The 6,277-nt window shown below is 35.3% G+C and overlaps 1 long non-coding RNA gene across 2 annotated transcripts; it reads left to right on the top strand.

Annotated features, from left to right (window-relative positions):
- The first annotated feature begins 3,205 nt into the window (after positions 1–3,205).
- Positions 3,206–6,063, top strand: LOC110902479. Of its 2 annotated transcripts, XR_002571142.2 has the most exons (3): positions 3,206–3,414; positions 5,306–5,363; positions 5,844–6,063. It is a non-coding gene; the product is annotated as an uncharacterized LOC110902479 (long non-coding RNA). The 2 variants fall into 2 exon arrangements; XR_004876835.1 differs by lacking the exon at positions 5,306–5,363.
- The last annotated feature ends 214 nt before the right edge of the window (positions 6,064–6,277 follow it).

A 6,277-nucleotide genomic window follows, 5' to 3' on the forward strand; every position in this document is an offset into this window, starting at 1 on the left:
AAAGAACGTACCGTTCACCATATTATCATCTGCTTGTGCCTCTTGTGCGTTCATGTTGAAGACTCGACCTCGAGCCTGAGCCTGATTCTGATTTGCATTCTGGTTGGCTAGCCTTGGGCACCGGTTTCTGTAGTGGGTTAGATCCCCACAATTGTAGCACGAACCAGGAGGAAAATGAGGTCGTGCAGCATGACCTTGTTGCTGAGCAAGAGGCTGAGCTTGGTTCTGGTTAGCAGGAATGCGGCAGGTGGCAGCAAGATGACCATTTCTTCCACAGTTGGTGCATTGACGACACTAAACCTGTGGTGGGTGATGGCCGTTACACCTGTTGCACAAAGGTGCATTGCCAAGATAAGGCTTCTTGGCTGGAGGCTGTGCAGGTTGGTTGGGAGCTGCCTGGTTAGCTTGGGCAGTGACAACATAGTTTTGGGAAGCCTTACGCTTCCTTGCTCTTTTGGATGAACCAGAATCCTTTCCATTTTTGTTTTGACCTTTCTTGCTATCTTCCTTGTCAGATGACTGTTTCTTGCCCTTGTCACCCTTCCTGTGTAATTTATTCTTCTGAATCTGCGACTCAGTCAATGTTGCTGATAACTCGATCACCTGACGGAGTGTGGTAGGGTTACTACCAGTAATGATGTCTTGTACTGAGTCAGGCAGGCCGTCGATGTACCTTTCGATAGCCTTGTCGAGTGGGGCAACCATAGTCGGGCAAAGCAGACTCAACTCCTCAAACCTATCAGTATATGCCCTGTGCTCGCCACTATCTTGTTTCAAATCATCAAACTCTTTCTCCAACGCTCGTTGCTCATGACGAGGAAAAAACTCCCTCATCATAAGGGCTCTAAGTTCAGCCCATGTTTGTGCTAGAGCAACTTCCGCATCACGGTCTCTCATTACCCCATTCCACCATGTAAGAGCCCTCTTCTGAAACACGCTCGAAGAAAACTCAACCTTGCGATTATCCGGACACTGAACGTGGCGAAAAGTATTCTCAATGCTCTCGAACCATTGAAGAAGCCCAGTTGCTCCCTCAGAACCATTAAACTTGAGTGGTTTAGCCGAGTTAAAATTCTTGAAATTGCATGGAGCATTGTTGTTGTTGTTGGCTTGGTTCCATTGAGCAAAGAGATTTGAGAATTGAGCAGCCATCTGCTGTGCAATAATTTCTGCCAGCTCGGCAGTAGCTATCTGCTTTCGCGTCGAGGAGGCATTCTAAAAGAGGAAAACATGAAAGGAAACGAGTGAGATGATTGGATGAAGAGGATGAAATGAAACAAAATCAGCAAAAGCAAAGATGGTGGTTACGCATCGCAAAGCAAACAAGCGACACGAAATGTCTAGTCAAAGTAAATGGGTCAAAAATAATGTATCGCGAAGACATGTTCGCCTATGTGAACACTCACCCCAAGAGTTCCCAGGTAAGAGTGACTGGTCCAATTATGTGGATTTGTACGAACACTCTAGCCTTAGACAGAAAACCCAGGGTACAGGCATTCACTCTTCCAGTTCGCACGTGTTCACACTATTAAAACCCGAAAACCTTGACGAGATTTTTGAAAATTCAAAGGGGTTCAAAACCATATAACAGAGGGTTCAAAACCTAGTAATCAATCATCCTAGAATAGATGATTAATTTTCATAGAGGATTCGGAATCGAAATTCTCGTTGTGGTCATCACCTAAGGATAGGTGAAGTGCATGTTTTAAAATCTAAACACAAGATAACTTGTGTTAGGGTCCTAGAAAGTTATAGTCTAGGTCAAAGCATTACTAATAACCTAATTCCCTATAACCATTGGCTCTGATACCAACTCTTCTGTCACACCCCGGCCGCGTATAACATGCAACTGCGGCGGTAACGCCGGGGAGTGTTGGGACAGAATTAATTGTTTCACAACTATGGCATACAAAATTATATTTTATTTATTAAACACGAGTGTTACATTGTTTCAAAACAGGAAATAAAGTGATCAGAACATATTCAAACTAAGTCTATCTTCTTTTTATGTCTCTAAGGCACAGGTCCGCCCTAGTGTCACAATCATCATCCTAAGCGACAGCTCCTGAAAACACATGTGAAAGTAGGTACGTCAGCATAAAAATGCATGTGAGATACATAGGTTTTGTGAAAATTGTGACAATCGGCAAAATTCCGGTAATTCTGTACAACCTGAACAATTATTTCAATTTTTATTTTTGCGTATACGACTTGATTTTAATTAATTAAAGTCTTAAAAGTCTAGGAATTACAAAGATCATAGTGAAATATGATAACAAATCCGTTGCGATTGGAAACAATATCCTAGACTAACAATAGGAATGCGAATAAAAGATACTTGACAGTACTAGTCGCGATACAGTCTGACACGATAAAAAAAAAACAAGACATGCCGATATGTCTACACAAATATTCTACAAAAACTTTTACCAAAAATAATAATAATATGTGCCTTATTATTTACAAGATTCCAATTAAAAACCAAATTGTCCAAGTCCGCAGAAAAATACAGCAATCCTGCGGAAGTGTACAGAATTCCGCAGAACGAAACAATAGCAGTCCGAAAACCCAAAAATAAATATTATTTTACATAAATAATATAATGGGTATTAAAAATGACACAAAATCCGCAATCGAATCTTATTGCGTTAAGCTATACGGCTAGTTCAGTAAACTGCCAGTCAGTAAAGCCGGTACCGGAACCGTGCCAAAAATAATAAAATTTTAAGTCCAAAAAGTTGTATTAATTATTCGGATGATAAAACATGTGCAAAAATAATTTTTGTCATGTATTTATCTAAACAAAACACGGTGTCAGTATTTAACCCGGTACAGGACCCGAACCGACTTTTTCACCCGAATTACAAACTAAAAATTTTGGTGAACTAGTTTTACCTAGTGTCACACTACCTTAAAATATGAAGGCATAAAACCTTGTAGATATTTTTATATAAAATGTCAAAGTTCTTAAGGTTTATAAATTAAACAAGATTTTTATAAAAAAAAAATAAGTAAATACCCCCTCCCCATGATGATTCACGGTTGGTGGGCTTTCCCACTTGCCACCTATTTTCAATTTGTTGTGTTGGAACTAGGAAAACATGATTAGTGTAAGATCTAAACCCAAGTAAACCTTCTAACACTCCACCACTTTTCCATAATCCCCAAAACCATCAAAATTTACCATCTTCTTACCTCTCTCTCTCTCTCCTAAAATTCGTTCAAGGCCAAACACCACCAACATCACTTTCATTTCAATATTCAAACTCAAGAACACATGCTCATATGGAAGTTCATGGATGAAACAAGATACTAGGGAGTTTAGTAAAGCTATTTGGAGCATTTTTGGTGGAACTAGAAGCCCTAGATCATCAAGATTTTTCTTATCTTCATCCTTATTTCCTAGCAAAAATTGTAAGAACATTACACTAGTCTTACTTTTATTCTTGATTTCTTTTACAAGTTCATTATAAACCCACTTGAAAAATAACAAGAAACAACAAAAAATCATTATTTTTAAACATGATTTTTCTATGATTAAGAGATGAACTTGGAGAATCAAGCCTAACAAATTTGAATCTTGGTTATTTCTACTAAAAAATATGATCTACATACATGCGTGTAGGATCAACCAAGATTCATCAACAAAGGAATGAACATGAATTTTTACGAACTTGCATGTTAGTAAAATATGAGAAACTATTCAAAACTAAGAAAATAAATTTTCAAAATATTTCTTGGATAAAGTTTCCATTTCCGGAAAGGATCATAATCAAGAAATATGTTGGTAGTAAACATTTTGAATACATATTTATACTTCAAATGACCTTGCAAGACATCTAGAACAAGAGTTTTTCATAAAATCTCGTTCTACAAATTTTTGGCAAAAATAAGGAATAAAGTTTCCTTTTTGGGAAAGTTAAGAACAATATCATGTTCATGCTACTTTTGTTGACAAATTTTGATAGATATCGATACTTGATGGTGTTTTGTATTGAAATAATTTGAAAACAAGTTTTGTATAAACTTGGGGAAAAATCCATATTTCAAACAAAACTATGGCAAAATTTTTATAAATTTTGTTATGTTTTAAAAGTTGTTAAACAAGGAAGTATGTAACTAAAACAAGTCTTGAACATGGTTAAACAAATTTTGGACAAAGACATAAATCCATGTTTTATAAAAAAAAAATTCTAAATAAAAATGACAAGTATATATTTTTGGATAAAATGTGTACTTACAAAAATATTCATCAAGTATCATAAGTATATATATTTTTGATGTGTACATCATATGTTAGTTCAAGTAGGAACAAACGAAAAATTGATACACATCCATAGAAATTACAAAAATATATATATATGAACTTGAAAAACGAAATAAAATGTCCATCCTTGGACACGAAAACACAAATGGACAAATTCAGACACTATTGGACTATATGGACTTTTGGACAAACAAAAATGGCACAAACAAAGCAAATGGTAAAACGTGACGGACGACACAAACGGGACAAACGATACGAATAAATCAAACCGACATGTAGTAAACGACTATAACAAAATACAAGCCGTCACAAAAGCTTATGCACTAAAAAGGTTTAATTATGGCATAAGTAATAATTTTTATAAAAACTAGATTTTTATAAGAAGACAAGTATTACTATTATTATTTTGACTAGCCCAACGTCTTGTAAATAAAGAAAATAGTCCATAAGTTAAAATTGGGCTAAGGTCCATTTCTCATAAATAAAATTTGGGCTAGGCATACTTTTATAAAACAATGGACTAAAAATATATTTTTAGTCAAATTTTGGATAAAGCCCACTTTACAAAGTACTTGGGCTAAAAACCCAATCTTTACAATTATTATGGACTAGATATATTTTTAGAAAACAATTTGGGCTAGGCCCATTCTTACACAAATTATTTGGGCTAAGTCCACAACTATAAACTAAATTGGGCTAGGCCTACCTTTATAAAATGTTTTGGGCTAAGGCCCACTCCTACAAATTAATTTGGGCTTGACCCATATTTTTAAACAAAGTTATTTGGGCTAGGCCCATAAGCACCAAATACCCACAATGGACTTCAATTCTAAAACATAAATTAAGCCCATTCAAACACAAATCAAATAGAATAGATATATATATATATACAAGGAAGTTATATATATATATATATATATATATATATATATATATATATATATATATACGAAAACACAAAAACAAAATACAAGATAGAATATTTGTACGATACACAAAAACATACCTAAGTGTCTAACTAGATTAGAACACTTGTAGGTCGAGAAACGAACCGCGAACAAGGAATCGAATAGAGATTTGCACGGAACGCGAATCTGTGAGTTTATGTTTTCCCCTTTTACTTTGAATGTTTATAGTTTTAAACTTTCGGGGATATATACATGTTACGAATAGTATGATAATACGATGAAACTATTTTGATCACATGCGGATATGTGTTAAAATAAAGGGGCCATTAATGAATAAACAAGTACCGAGGAACAAACGGATAGATCTATTTGGGTTTTGGCAAGCCCCACTCTTAACGACAACGATAACCACGATCGTCAAGAGTGCCTTTGTGTCCAAACTAGTGTCGTTGACACACATGATAAATTGTCAAGGTTTGGTTGCCTCCTATTCAGCATACATATTAGTGTCCTTGCAACACACAAATGATCATACAATTTTTTTATAATACTATACAAAAACGAATTTTATTACTTCAAATGTTTTGGAGACTCATTTGATGCGAAAACAAAATAACATGAATTCACTCAACTTTTGTTGACGTTTTCAAAATTAACATGTATTACAGGAGATTAGTGGACGGCTTTGGAAAAATATGTTCAAGTGGTTATCAAGAACGCAAGCTTTTGTGATGTCATCCGTTTTCGATTGTTATGTTTTGAACTTTGAATAATGTAGTTAAAGTTGGTGTTGTTTCAAGTTTCAAACAAGACATATGTAATGTAAACTATGGTTTCGAATCAAATGTATGGATGAACATCTTTTATGTTTCAAATATGTTGTTTACTCGATTGATTGTAATGATTGCCGCTATCGTCACACCTCGCCATACGCTTCCGCATAAACCGAAAATCGGGGTGTGACAGACCTGGTATCAGAGCATCAATTGTAGCGAACTAAGATTCTTTTTGAGTCTAGTCTACAATTTCAAAACGAAGTTCTTTACAACAAGCGTTCTACATTATATTTTTACAAAGCGTCCACTAATACAAAACGATGAAT

The sequence above is a fragment of the Helianthus annuus genome, chromosome 13 (assembly GCF_002127325.2).
Source record: "Helianthus annuus cultivar XRQ/B chromosome 13, HanXRQr2.0-SUNRISE, whole genome shotgun sequence".
NCBI lineage: Eukaryota > Viridiplantae > Streptophyta > Magnoliopsida > Asterales > Asteraceae > Helianthus > Helianthus annuus.